Below are 15867 nucleotides of genomic sequence, written 5' to 3' on the forward strand. Positions count from 1 at the left end.
ATTTTCTCCCAAGGACAATTCTATAACATCATCATCTATATCTTTCCTGCCAAAAAAGTTTAGCAATCTTCACAGAGTGTAACAATCTGTAGCACCAATGCCATCAATAGTTCATAGCATCAACAGACAATATGTATGTTTTGTTGATTTTTTATAAATATATAACTATAGTTGTTGTTATATTTTTATTTTAAGATTATTCTTCGTACCACACGGATCGAAATATTTAATGTTCACCGGTGTGAGATGGGAGGATGGAAACATCATCATGGTTAGATTTTCTTACATTAATTGACCAAAGGCAACATGCTTATGTCGCAACCAAAGGAATTGATATTGTACCTTAAGCTCCTACATAGTCAAAGGATATTTCATCCGAGAACACAAAAAAGAAAGACAAGGAGAAAACCTTGCATTGCTCCCACATGAGGAAAGCATACTTCTCTATGTCTGGGATGGCAAGCAGCTTAGGCATCAGGTGGTTGCGGAAATGCCCTAGTGTCAACCCTTGGATTAGTCACATCAAGGAGAGAGTTTTATGCCTCCGGAAAGTTTCTAAAAAGGAGAGAGTTAATAGTAGAAGCTGTGTTTGCTAGTGTGGACCCTTGGATTAATCACCTCAAGGAAGTAGATACCAAATAAACCAAGGTATTATGCTTGTGGAGTATAGATTGAAGCAAGGTTTTCGCTGCACATTCAACGATGAGAAGCGATCGAGGTTATTCACTCCCCTCTAGCTCGCACAAGTCCTAGCAAGTGGTATCAGAACAAGGTTGCTCTTCACCGAACTAACCACCGGATGAAGCATAAGCCAGAGTCATGGTCCAGACGCCATGTGGAGTGGACTTAAACAAAATTGAGGGAAGGTCGGAAGTAGGTCAAGAGTGATTGGATGCCAGTAGAGAGGCCCGAAACATGAGAGTAATGGTGGTCCTTCATTTGAGGGGAGGATTGTTGGGAATATAATTAAAGTCTCACATTGAAAATTCATGCAAAAGATTATGGGTTTAAAAAAAATGAAAATATCTCCATTGGTATAAGGCATTTTGGATAGAGCTAAAAAGCAAATCCATGAGGACTTAAACATAAAATGGACAATACCATACCATTGTGGAGATATGTGAATTCTTTTGGTCTTAATACAAGCTTGGAAAAAAGCTCACAAGATATGAATGGAGTGACTTGTATACTGGAGACGAAGGTAGACAACAACTTAATCGAACTCAACCTTAGATGTTGTCCAAGTTAGGGGAACCAATCGACTAATGACTGCGAAAACCACACCCCGAGTACATAAGAGGTTTTATGATTTGACTAATCGATTAATATCGGTCACTACTAGTGACTGAGATTCAATACCCCATGTGTTTTTGGATTTTATGAATTGGGATCAGCAACAAATGATATAATACCTAAGCTGAGTTTGGTTGGGATATTTGTGTTGGATCGGTCGACTAGCGGAAAAAGATCAAACAATTGATAGGTCAAATGATGTATAGAGCGCCAGAATAATAAGAAAGGCAAGCAATCAGTAATAATGATAACTTAAGAAAATTATGCTAGAAATAAGAATACCGAGCTGTTCTAGCACTTTATTGACTAGGAACTTTTGAGCGCAAAGAAAGGGAGCTTGTATGAATGCCTTTTCATTCTTGATTGTTATTGATATTCTAGACAAACAACAATGTCGACCTTTATTTAAAGTCTTGATTTTGTATGATCTCATTAGCCACTATTATTCATGTGGTCCACCAGCCTATCCCAAGATCATTAGTATTATTCGTTAAGGTAGTTAACTAAACTCTTATCGACCATCTTACATATTTCAGTGGACCAATTCAGATATAATTTATTGAACAATTTATCTTTTTGCTATTGACTCATTATGTGGTGTACTATTCATATGGTTGACTATCCTGGATAACTCCTAAGGTGTATCTTATCGGTGACTATTCCTCTTGGTCTTGTCATTCTACTAATCGAGCAATCTTGATCAACAATTACTATTCATCAATGATATTTTATCGACCAATTCTAGTAACTTGAGTTGTGATCTATTATTGTTGCCTACCTCGCTGATAAGTGTGTGTTTGGTTGACCGTAATTGTTTTGTGGCCGAACTAAATAGTTATTTTCAAAGGGCGGCGTTAGGCTTCCATTATAGTTGATTAATACTGCAATCTGATATGTAAATAATATATCTTTTAAAATATTATAGTACACGAATATAATTGATATGAACACTAATGAGAATTGGATTGTTGTGGTTTGTTCAACCATGGTTATGGCTTGAGAAGCCAAATTCAATTGAGCAACTCTTTATAGCACAGTTGACTTCGGTCAACTATCTATCTGACTTTGAAACATTTATTAATTTTTTGATAAGTCAACTGCTTAGGAGGCAAGAGATTATTCTTTTCCTAAATAAAGAGATGTTCTCTTACAACTTTGTTAGAAGGTCATCTTTTCAACTCGGTAGATTCATATTAATTTAATAATAATAATTTTTACTCAACGTATTCAAGTTTTAAGATTATCTAATACATCCCCCGAAGCACGATGTGATGATAAATGATAGGACGGATTCTCATGCAACGAGAATTTAATTTTCTTGCAATGTATATCATACGCCCGCGGTGTTCAAACTACTATGCTAGATCCTCCACCAAGAATCTATTTGTATATTTTGAATTTATTTCAATGGTCGGTGAAAAAGTTTCTTGAGGCTGAACTGATCATTCTAAATTAATTTCTTGAGAGAGTTGGATACCTGGATTAACGAAAAAAAACTTAAAACGTGCATCTTACTTTTGTATTTATCAATTCGCAGATCACATTCCCATAATACCATGGATCCTGTACACGCATAAAACACGTATTATCTGAACCATCGCTTGCATCCTAGTGACACTTAATTTTGATCGAAAGTATACACACATCCCAAAAAGTTTTTGGTAAACATGCAACCATTACTACTTTTTCGCCCTATATCTTATTCTAACCGCAAAAATTTTCTCCTTAGGACAATTTCTGTAGCATCACCGTCTATGTCTTTCCTGCCAAAAAAATTTAGAAATCTTCACGGTGTAACAATTTGTAGCACCAACGCCATCAATAGTTCGTAGCACCGACAAACAACATGTATGTTTTGTTGATTTTTTATAAATACATAGCTATAGTTGTTGTTGTATTTTTATTTTAAGATTATTCTTCCTACCACACAGATCGAAATATTGAATGTTCACCAATGTTAGATGGGAGGATGGAAACATCATCATGGTTAGGTTTTCTTACATTAATTGACCAAAGGCAACATGCTTATGTCACAACCAAAGGAATTGATATTGTACCTTAAACTCCTACATAGTCAACGGATATTCAATCAGAGAACACAAAAGAGAAAGACAAGGAGCAAACCTCACGTTGCTCCCGCATGAGGAAAGCATACTTCTCTATGTTTGTGACCGCAAGCAGCTTAGGCATCAAGTAACCAGGCATCAGGTGGTTACGGAAATGCCCTGGCGCCACCTTCACCGTACCTAGTTTTCCCCAACTTGTCGATTGTTTGATGGACACAGAATCACACTAATGGATTGAGCCATATCATTTGAATTAGGAGAAGGATGTAAAGGTGGTAGTCATACCGTGGCGAGGATCACCTCATGCTTTCTGCGCCTAATGCCTTGGGCGAAAAACAAGAATGGATTGGTGATGTTAGCTAAGGGCTATGACTACGAGCCAAGGAGGCGACGGAACACAACAACGAGCGGGCAACATGTCAACCTAAAACAAAAAAAATAAATTGAGATACTAATTAATGAGAAAAATAAATTGAGATGTTATTCATATATTTAAAAGCACACAATAGATTTTGTAAGTAAAAAACAATTAGAGTGGCAAATGTAAGAGAAAAAACCAAGGGAATACTAATCAATGTAATAAAACATATTTTAATGGATTTAATTTCACAAGCAATATAATTTCTAATTAAGTTCATCAAAAGAATACGACTTTTAGTAGTTTAACATTTTCTTAGACATAAAATTATCATCAAATTCTCACATAAAATATAGATCCATATTACCATTCGGTAGTAAACAATTCACATATTCCAGAATCCAGGCATTGACATTTGATCACAAATTCAAATAGCACTTTCATTGTGTATTGTTCCTTTTTTGTTTCAGAGCATGTTAGCCTTGTGATTGCAATTATGAACAAGGAATTATCAGAACATACAAGTACTGACATCCTATAAATTATAATCTCAAGTCTTTCTGGCCACAGCAGTAGAACATAACATATCACACTCAAAGGTCATTTTTTAATTGTGATTAGGAAAAGGAAAGGAAAATAATGATGATGGACCAACATGTCAAATAACATAAAGTTTCTACAAGTCATATATATGTAGCAACCAAGACAACAATGAATCATCATTATCTGTATCAGTTTCAATTCAAGGTGATACATACAAAATATGAAGAGCACAGACATTAATAACAAGCCGGATGTCCTCTACATTTCCAAGAGAGAAAAAGAAAAACCAAAAGACCCACATGTCAACATATTGAAAGAGACAACATGATATTGTCAAACAAAACTATACCATTGGATTAGCAGAGAGAAAAGGTATTCAAAAGTTCAGAACAAAGAAAGAGTTTGATTCCAGCCACAATATAATTTCCATAAAATCAAAATGCTTCATTTAAAATGAGTTAAAGCAACTTCTCTAAATGAATAATACCGTATACAAGGTTTTTCTTGACATATTGCAGAACAACAACAACAACAACAAAAGTTTGCAGTTGACAATGTGGACAATTTCATGTCATTGAGGTTGATCCAGAAGCATAAGCTTCACTGGGGAGCTCGATCCAGATCGTGAGCTCACCCAGACATTCAACAAACCAAGTCCAGATTCCGATATTAGGACTACATAAAAAGGTAAACAATCTCATTTATCATCCAATGAAGAACAAATTCTTTTGCGACGAAACCAGTGAACAGAAAATAGAGAAGGGATCCATCACCTCGAAGAGCGGAAGAAGAGAGGCAGTGAGACGAGGAAGGTACCGTAAGCTCGATCGTTCTCCGATCAATCGCCGGATTTGCCCTCGCGAGAGCGAGCGGTGCCCAAAACGCCGAAAGGGCGGAAGGAGTTAAGAAATATGTAATCTATTTTTTTATTAATAATTATTAGTAGTTGGGATAATCCCAGAGTTGACCTAACTAATCCTGTCCGTTGATTTAAAAGAGAGGATGGTAAAAACGGAAGAAAGAATAAAAAACCGCAGAGAAATAAAATTGACTCTGAATAATTATTAGAAATCGACTCTGTCCGTTAATTAACCCAACTCGGTTGGGTTGTCTTCAAGTTCCTCAAATATTCCATCTAATAGTGTCTCGAATGAAAGAGATATTGGAACGAGTGAATTCTATTAAATTGAGAAAAAATATATTATTGGATTAGTCAGAGATGATAATAGAACCGAGTAGGGAGAGATTTATCATCCCAATCCCGTTCCTATCTCTGATTATATCTAATTAAAAATCCTCATCCCAATCCTGAAAGAATTAAATTTTCATCTTCATCCTCATCAGGGATGTAAATGAATCAAACGGTTCGCGAGCTATTCGAATCTCGATTCAATAAAAAAACTCATTCGAGTTCATTCGTTAATCTTATCGAGCCGAGCTCGAGCTCGACAGTTTTATCGAGTCGAGCTCAAGCTTAAAGATATTCGGCTCGTGAGTTCACGAATATGTTCGTTTATAGGCTCGCGAGCCAAAAAAAACGAGCCTTAAACCAAGCCAAAAAACGAGCTCTAAAACGAGTCTTAAACCGAGCCAAAAAACGAGTTCTGAAACGAGTCAAAAAAACGAGCTCTAAAACGAGCCAAAAAAACGAGCTCTAAAACGAGTCTTAAAATGAGCTTTAAAATGAGCCAAAAAATGAATTCTAAAATGAGCCAAAAAATGAATTCTAAAACGAGCCAAAAACGAACTCTAAACGAGTCCGAAAACGAGCTCTAAACGAGTCCGAAAACGAGCCCGAGCTTGCTTAACGAGTTAGTCTCGTTAACTTTGATAATCGAGCTAATAACGAGCAAGCTCGAACTGTTCGCGAGCTTGATAATTCTAAAACGAACCGAGCTCGAGCCTTGTGATAAAAACTCGATTCGAGCTCGAGCCTAATATTGTTCGGCTCGGTTCGACTCGTTTACCTCCCTAATCCTCATCCCAATTCAAAATCATCATTATCATTAATTTACCCCCCCCCCCCCCACACACTTTTTAGAAAAACATTAATTAAAAATCCAATAACATATAAATATTAATATTAATTAATACATATATAATAATATTAATAATCCATATTTAGTAAATATAAAGATTAAATTCTATTATTATTATTATTATTATTATTATTGCAAATTTGGAAATGGGGATAGCATTGATGTGGAGATAAGAGTTTACGTGGCACAAGTCAATAGCAACGGTGTAGGTTAAAGTCCAAGTGATCAACATCAGGGTTCAAGCAAGGCTAATCCGAGCAGGAGTGACTACATCAGCCGATCAGAATGATGTTGCCTGGTCGAGCAGGAAATCAGTCCGAGCGGACCACCCGTCCAGTCGGATATGGCACCAGCATCAGTTAGGCGAAGTAATAAAGGAGAAGACTAAAGGTCTTGAGAAAGAGAAAGTAAAGGAGAACACTACATCTGTCATTAAATGTATAGAAGTCAAGACAAAAATATCTTCTATAGATAATCAATATCATTAAATCGAGGAAGATAGAAGGTCACTAAGAAAGGTATAAAATGACATGTCATGTATGAGGAAAAGACAAGAAAAATAAGTCTCGGTCTCTATCATTTTCCACTTTCCTTCCTCTGTTTCTAATTTAGAGCGTCGGAGGGTCAACGCCAGGGACCCCCTTCATTGGTTTTGGTTTTGTTTTATAGAGAAGAGCGAGGTCATCATCCAGTCAGCGGAACTGTCACCTCCCCGACTTTCCAGCTTCACGCTTTCGGACAGAATCATTTTGGTGCTGTCTGTGGGAACGTAGTGTTGGGGTTGCAAGGTTGCAAACATATTCCCACATTGAAAACACATGGGAAATATCATGGGTTTATAAGAAAAAGATATCTCCATTGGCATAAGACCTTTTGGAGAGAGCCCAAGAGCAAAACTATGAGGGCTTAGGCCCAAAGTGGATAATATCATACCATTGTAGAGATATCTAAATCCTTTTTGATCTAACAATTGGTATCAGAGCGAGGTCGCTCTTCACCGGACTAACCGCCGGAAGAAGCACGAGTCAGAGCCATGATCTAAGATTAAACCATGTGGGTGAAACATTGAACAAAGTAAGGAAAGTCCTGAGTAGGTCAAGAGTGGCTCGATACTTGAGGAGAGGCCCTGAGCAGGTCAAGAGTGACCTGATGCTCGAGGGGAGGCCCTAAACAGGTCAAAAGTTGTTAAATCGAGAATTCGCTAGAGGGGAGGAGGGGGGGGGGGGGGGGGGAATAACGATTTAAAAATATCGGCGTATAGAGTAGGCAGTGGAAAAATGAAAACACAATGCTAACAAAGTCGTTTTACTTGATTCGGAGCCTTTATCGACTCCTACTCCAAGGTCCGCACTCGTTGAGTGCTTTCGTTGGGCAATCACTAATAATTCGAAAGCTTTTTACAAATGCAGTACAGGAATTATTTAGTAAAAGAAAACCCGACAATAAGAGAATAAGACAGAAAAGAAATTTGTCGGAGAGCCTTCGCAACGTCGCAGGAGTATAGAAGCGTAGATCGTGAGTTGTTCTTTTGCTTCAACCTTCACCCTCTTTATATAGGAGGTTTGGGGCGCCTGTATACCTTCAGGGCGCCCTGAATGTGACGTAGTCAAGTCAACCAGGGTGTTTCATGTGGCGAAGCTAGTTTAGGGATAAAACTTACCTCTGGACGCCCGGACCCTTGTTTTCCAGAAATCTCCTTCCTGCAAGAAAACGTTAGTCCGAGGCAATGTAAATTATATATCCTACAAAACAGAATGTTAGCATAGTTTATAATAAAACATAATAGTAATTAGATTCCGTCTCCTCGAGACCGGAATCTAGTCACGATCTTGACTTAGATATCCGAAATGGATCTAAGTCGGATCGTCGCCTAATGTTTCCTTCTCAGGAATGCGTCCTCATAGTCACTCCCCTTTAGTGGCTTACCTTAACTTACCTGCCAGATGTTCGGTCAGCCCTTCGACCCATCTGGACTTCGTGTCAGCTACCTAGTCAGCCCGTCGACCTAGCTGAGCTTCCCTGCAACACTAAGTTAGCACAGTATTAACAGAATTCAAGTATAACCCAGGGTTGCATAGCTTCACTCACTGGGACTTCCATTGCCTGACTTCACTCACCAGGACTTCCTCTACCTAACTTCACTCACCAAGACTTCCTCCACCTAACTTCACTCACTAGAGCCCGACTTCACTCATCGGGACTTCCACTGTAACGACCCGGCCCATTTGGCGGCCCCTTGGAGGTCTCTTGGGCGGCCCAACTGGCGACTCCTTATGTCGTCGACGGACGACCCTTGGGCATGTGTCGTTACTCACAAGGTCTTCCCGCCCCTGGCCAGTGGATTTTTGCCTTCCCCAAGATTCGAACTCTAGACCTCCGGGATAAGTACTAGAGTTTATGAATCCTGGTAGCCAAGTGAGATACACTCACTTGGCTACCAGGATTCATAAACTCTAGTATTATCCTTGAGGTCTAGAATTCGAATCCTGTGGAAGGCAAAAATCCAGCAAGACCTGTGAGTAACGCTTGAGGGTCTTGGGTGGCCCAACTGGCCGCCCAAGGGACCGCCAAATGGGTCGCCCAAGGGGTAGGGTCGTTACAATAAAAAAGGTGTATTTTATTGTAACGACCCGGCCCCTCGACTCCTTAGGCGGCCCAACTGGCGACCCCTTATGTCGTCGACCGACGACCCTCGACCGTGCCGTTACTCACTAGGTCTTCCCACCCCTGGCTAGTGGATTTTTACCTTCCCCGGGATTCAAACTCTAGACCTCCAGGCTAAGTACTAGAGTTTATGAATCTTGATAGCCAAGTGAGCGCCTCTAAATTGTCACGCCCCCAAAGGAGTCCCTACCAAAAAATTTCGGCAGCACCTCCCCTGTACCGTGACAATTTGAAACATAAATACATACAAAATATACATCAGTCACATACGACTGGAATATGTACACAACCACGCAGTTATAATCATAGTTCACTCGGCTAGAATGAAACAATCACAACCACGCAGTTATATACAAAGCAGCCTACACGGCTGTACTAAAATCACAGCGGAAAAATGAAGGAAAGCCCACACAAACCAAATAAATACAATGCATGCCGGCACGGATTAAACACAAATACAACACCAAAATCATAAGATAGTCACATGGCTAAACACAAATACAATGCCAAAAATAATAAAAGGATATACAAAAGAAAATAAACATTAGGTGAAACTGTCTTCGGATGTGACGTAGGACCCGGTAGACAAGATACTCCGAGCGACACCAACCATCTACAAGCTACCTGAAAACATAAATATATACATGCGGTGGTGAGTATAGGTAACTCAACGGGTAATAGACAAGATAGTGCATGGTCCATAAACAAACATGGAGATCACAAGTATACAGTCTCAATAGGGAATAAAGAACTGATCATACTATCATAATCAATACACCTAAACATATCTGACATAATAACCTGACATATAAACTGTACAAACCACAACTAACACAATGATAGATACATACTCAATCTGGAATCGACACATGATACAATGAACAGTAAACTCATCGGATCTGCAACAACCTCACTCATGACACCTGTGCAATATAAATACAACTACATATACATGTAAAATAAATGACATGTATGCAGCATGACAACCATATGCAACAAGCATATCTAAAACAAGTGCAACACCCACAATCACATGCATCTAGTATCTACTAGACATGTATGCAAAAATATCTCCAAAGATGCACTACGCATCATATGTAAAAATGTGTATGCATACTCCATGGTCACCCCGCCACTTCTCTAGACACCACGACCCCTGTATGGCCGAGAGGCTTGGGTCCGTGACAAACCGTACTAGCCTCCAATACATGCACCGCTATAGGTGGCAGAAGCGGATGGTCAGCTAAGTAGTTATCTAACTACATAGCTAAGGGTCCCTGACCACTCACATCTCTAGCCCTCTGACTACTGTACCCTCAAGACTCACTACTCCAGAGTGGTCGAGACTGATAGAACACTGAGCGGCTGAGTAAGCGCGACAGGACTAGCTCCAAGCTACCACTCTTCAATAGTGGCCGAATGGACAACTATAAAATGTTGGTGCAACATCCCTCAGGTCAAGGTTGACCTGGTTGACCAAGCTGAGTCTTGGTTTGAGTTTAGATGTTTGACAATAAGATATTGATTGAAGAAGAAGTCAAGTAGGTCAAGGTTGACCGGATACTTGACTGGGAAGTCCTAACTGGGATGTTAGGTAGAATGAAAGTCCTAGTGAGTGAAGCTAGGCAGATTGAAAACCCTAGTGAGTGAAGCTAGGTGAAAGTCCTGGTGAGTGAAGCCAGGTGAAAGCCCTAGTGAGTGAAGCTAGGCAGATGGAAAACCCTAGTGAGTGAAGCTAGGTGAAAGTCCTGGTGAGTGAAGCCAGGCAAGGGAAAATCCAGATGGATCAAGGATGATCGGACATCTGGTGTTGGGAAGTCCAAGTAGGTCAAAGGATTGACTGGATACTTGGCACGAGGAAATATAGAAAAGTCCAAGTAGGTCAAGGGAGTGACCAGATACTTGGCATGACGAGAAAAGTTCAAGTGGGTCAAAGAATTGACCAGACACTTGGTGGGAAGTCCTGGCAGGTCAAGGGAGTGACTAGATGCTAGGCATGATGTACCAACAGGTCAAGGATGACCGGATGTTGGTTTGGGAGTCTTGGAACTTGGTTTTGGGCAAAAACCAAGTGCTGGATCGATCCAGGAGCTGGATCGATCAGTGGATCGATCCAGGCTTTTCCCAGCGAACAGAAAGCCTCTAGATCGATCCAGATGTCCCAATCGATCAGTGGATCGATTGGGACGCGGCTGCTTCGCGCGATAAGCGCTGGATCGATCCGTGGATCGATCCAGGCGTTTTTCCTAGAGCACAGAGGCGCTCTGGATCGATCCGTGGATCGATCCAAAGCCTCCCCGATCGATTGGGAACATTTGAATCGATCGGGTTCCGACCGTTGGCGTCGATTTAAGCTGCAGGCGTGCGATGGCTGCGGCATCTCTTCTTCGATTCACTCCAGATTTCTCGCCAGCTCCTCCACAGCACTCACAAAGCTCAGATCGCCAGTTCTTGAAGGATCTTGGAAGTTCTCCAAGTCAAGAGGCGGATCAAAGCCAAGAAGGGAAGCTAGGGTTAGGGTTTATACTCATTGTAAGCTTGTAAGCTTGTATTTCTTGTATCCTTTCCCTCTCTTCTTGTATTGAGTCTTGTAGGGCTTCTCCGCCCTTGGTAGTTACCATAAAGGAGAGTTTTATTAGTGGAGGGTGTGTGTGTTGGTGTGGATCCTTGGATTAGTCACCTCTTGTGAGGTGGATACCAAGTAAACCAACCGTGTTAGCGTTGTGTGATTGTTTCTCTGTATTTCCGCTGCACATTCTTGAAGAAACAAGCAACACCGAGCAACGAGCACGCGACGAGCTATTCACCCCCCCTCTAGCTACTTTTGGTCCTAACAAGTGGTATCAGAGCGAGGCCGCTCTTCACCGGAATCATCGCCGGAAGGGTCAAGTATATCAAGAAAAGCTAGAGGGTGAAGAAGTTGGAGCAAATTCTTCAAGTTCAAGACTTTATCAAGCTCAACTTCAAGATGCAATTCCAAGATGGGCTTGGATTTGACACAAGGGTGGCTCCACCATACACTTCTACTAGTTTTGATTCTTGGAAATCAAGAATCGAAAATTTTCTTATGATGGAGATAGAGCAATGGTTTGCTTTAATGGAAGGCTTCAAGGCTCCAAGAAATTCAAAGGGCAAAGTTCTAAAGAAAAGCAAATGGAGTCCGGAGCAAGTCCAAAGGTGCGAGGCCAATGACAAAGTGACCAAGCTTTTGGTCAATTTATTGCCAAGCACCATCCTTTGCAAAATTGGAGAGTTTGAAGATGCAAAGGAGCTATGGAGCAAATTGGCCAAGCTTCATGAAGAGATCCCCTCCACTGTACAAGATCATGAAGAATCCAGAGAGGGTGACTCTTTGGAGCAAGACCAAGAGGAGGACTCCGAGGTTGAGAGATGCTCAACCTCCGAAGAAGAGGAAATCCAAGAAGCTTCATCCTCAAGGGAATGCAACGAAGGGAACAAGGAGGGAGCATACTCCTTGTTTCATGTTCAAGATGATGAAGCCTCCACCTCTAGGATTGAGGGGGAGCAATCCTTGGTGACGCCGGATCAAGAAGAAGGAGAAGCTTCTACATCCGGGTCAAGAGACGAAGAGGAGGAAGAAGATTCTACCTCCACAAGTCAAGAAAAATCAAATGGAGGAGAATCAAGGTCCGATCAAGAGGAAGCTTCTACCTCCGGATCCAAAGGAAAAGATGCCACCCCTACAAGCAAAGGTATAAATATTTCAATTAATAATAAAAATCATATTATATGCTTTGAGTATAGGGAACATGGGCACTACAAGAGCAAGTGCCCTAAATTGGCCAAGAAGAAGGGCCAAGTGGCACAAAGAGGCAAGGTGAAGCCCAAGGAGATCACCCCTAACACAAAGAAGAGCAAGGAGCATATTATATGCTTCTCTTGCAATCAAAAGGGGCATTACCGAAGTCAATGCCCCAAGGGGAAGAAGGTGGTCAAGGCTCAAGGAGGCACTAGTCAAGGGGGAGCCTCCAAGGTAAAGAAGAAGGTATCTTTTATTGAGCCTACCCCTTTACATTATGGTAAAAAGCATGATAGTTCTAAGTTTTATCATTTTAATGCAATTTACCATAAGAATAGGAAGCATGAGGGCTTTAAGGAAAAGCATGTGGCCCTACATGCCAAGACTACTACACCTAAGGTGAGGGATGTAGGTAAAAATCTAGGCAATAATTCTAAGGATTTTAGATACAAGCCTAGAAACAAAAATGCTCATGGGTCAAGACCTAAGGACTTAATGATAGAAAATCAAGTCTTAAGGTCAAGACTTGATAAAATGGAAAAGACCCTAAAAAGGATGAAAAATATCCTATTAGGGCAAAATGAGCATAACTTAGGGTTAGGAAAATCAAAGCCATCCAATAGCAATAGAGGTTTGGGATACAAACCAAATGCTAAGAAGGATGTGCCTAGTTATCATAGGGTTCCATATAGTTATGGAACAAACCCTAGGTCTAGTGGGCAAGTCAAAAATACTAAGGAGGTCATCCCTAAGAGTGTTTTTGCAACAAATGTGACTAAGGCTTCTAAGAAGTCTAAGAAAGTCACAAACAAGGTCACAAGGGAGGCTATCCCTAGAGTTGACCTAGAAAATGTGACCAAGGCTTCTAAGAAGCCCAACAAGGTCACTAGGAAGGTATCTAGGGAAGTTATCCCTAGTGAGTACCTAGAGCATCCAAGGAGCACCAATAGGTGTTGGGTTCCTAGGAGCATTTTCTCTACCCCATAAATGGGTTAGAGAGTGTCAACTCCAATTAGAAGGGTAGTTAACCCAACTTTGAGGAAATTGACACTCAAGGAGCATTTTCAAGGTTTTGTTAACCTTTGAAAATGAAATGGAATTATTATTTACTCCTTGAAAGAGTAAAATGTGCCTAATGGTGGAAGAATTGATTTTAGTCTTAAATGGCACATATTGGGAAATTCATAAGAACTACCAAGTTGGGATTTTGGTATGTTCTTAGGAAATTTAAGGCAATCCGGGCCTTAATTTAAAAGTGCTACTCTTGTGGAAAAATGAAATATGCCAACATTTGAGGATATGCTTACTTTCAATTGGCATACATTAATCAAGGGAATTAGAAATGCCAATTTAGGCTTTGGCATTTTCTTGAAGCACTTTAGGGTAATCTAGGTTTAAGTTGTAAGTTTAGCTAAGATTTTAAGGATACTTAGATAGTTAATCTAGGAATACTTTATTTATGCTAAATCTTGCCATGATTGTTTGCCCATCATATGCCATGACATCATGTCTATTTTTGCATTCATGTTTTATTATGCAAAATCCAAAAATACCATGTCATGACATTCATACATCATGTAGTTATAGGAATCTTTCTTTTGAAAGTTATTTTATTTTGATGTATGCCATAACATTATCATGCATTAGTTTATTTCCTTGTAATTAAGGACAAATGGCATTTAACAACAATTATTGACAAGTGACATCCTAGATGGATGTCTAATATCTCTAGAATGCCTAGATAGATATGCATGATCTCTAGATTAGGGCAAAACCAAAATCTCACATCTCACAAGGACTATAAGGTGACTTGTACGTGTTTTAGTGTACATTAGATACAAGTGAGATGTTAGGAAGATGAACAAAACTCAAGATGTTGATTTAGTGCATTCTTTTGAGTTTTAGTTTCATCAAAACACATAGTTATGTGTTTTCCCATCATTGGGAAAGCTAATGTACAAGTCATGTGCATTATGCCCAAGGAACATGATGGGATATTGGTTTTGAAAATGTTTTTAAATGTTTTTGGAAAACCTTGGTGAAGGCTGTCTTTTGATAGTAATCACCATTGAATAGTTAGACACAAACTTGAAGAAAACACTAAAGTTTTTGTAAGTTTTCAAGTTTGTGTCAATCTTTGAAAATATGATGTATTTTCATAGAAAACTATTTTTTTCATGATTAAGTATGCCCTAAATAATGTCTACACAAAATTTCATGATTTTTGGATTTTTGTAGAATTTTCTAGGGGTTTCTGAAGTTGGCTGAATTTGAAATTCAGCAACTATCAGAGGCTCCGATCGATCCGTGGATCGATTGGAGTTCCTGAATCGATCCGTGGATCGATTCAGAAGGCAACTCTTGCGAGCAGAAGCTCGCTGGATCGATCAGCCGATCGATCCACACATCCTGAATCGATCAGTGGATCGATTCAAATAGGTTGAATCGATTGGAACCCAACTCCAATCGATCCAGGATGCTGATTTTGGCTAGGAAGGTCTGATTTCAGCACTCTAAACCTAATTGAGTCTAGGTAACCATTTCAAACCCCTAAAAATACATTTGTATACATAAAACAGGTGTTTTCGTGTGGAAAACAAGGATGGATTGGTTAAGGAAGGCTAAGTTGAAGTTTAGGTTGAGGTTTGTTTCAAATTTTGAATATTTGAACCTCAAAACTTCTAAATTTGGGTTTCCTAAAGGTTTAGGGATTCCAAGTCATTGTTGGTGCAATGACAGAAGTTACCACCATGTCTTTAGGGGGAGGGACTCTTTAAAGACATGAAAAATTATTTTTTCATGAACCTTGGAAGGTGGTTAACCTTCTTTTAAAGAAAATGCTCATGTATGAGCTTTTGAACTTGAAATGGGGAGTGGATATCCTCATTAGTTCAAGTGGGAACTCACGTGGTTAGAAAATACTCAGGGTTGAGTATTTGTCTACAATGAGGGAGAAGTTAAGGATAAATGAAGGGTATGGGATCTTCTTTATCGTGTTGATCACAACGAGTGATGTTGTGAACAACGATGAGCAACTCTTCAGGGGGAGAGTCTTTCAACAATGGATTTGTTGAAGTATACCCGAAATTGAGGCATGGGTTGATGTGTGCCTAAAGATGGGTTGAGTGTGCCCTACAGGGGAGT

At 39.9% G+C, this 15867-nt stretch overlaps 1 long non-coding RNA gene across 1 annotated transcript; it reads right to left on the minus strand.

Moving 5' to 3' along the window:
* Window positions 1-3223: 3223 nt before the first annotated feature.
* LOC122015975 lies at window positions 3224-5167 on the minus strand. The gene is made up of 2 exons (XR_006121029.1): window positions 5034-5167; window positions 3224-3783 (listed from the first exon to the last, which is right to left on the minus strand). It is a non-coding gene; the product is annotated as an uncharacterized LOC122015975 (long non-coding RNA).
* Between the last annotated feature and the right edge of the window lie 10700 nt (window positions 5168-15867).

The sequence above is a fragment of the Zingiber officinale genome, chromosome 8B (assembly GCF_018446385.1).
Source record: "Zingiber officinale cultivar Zhangliang chromosome 8B, Zo_v1.1, whole genome shotgun sequence".
NCBI lineage: Eukaryota > Viridiplantae > Streptophyta > Magnoliopsida > Zingiberales > Zingiberaceae > Zingiber > Zingiber officinale.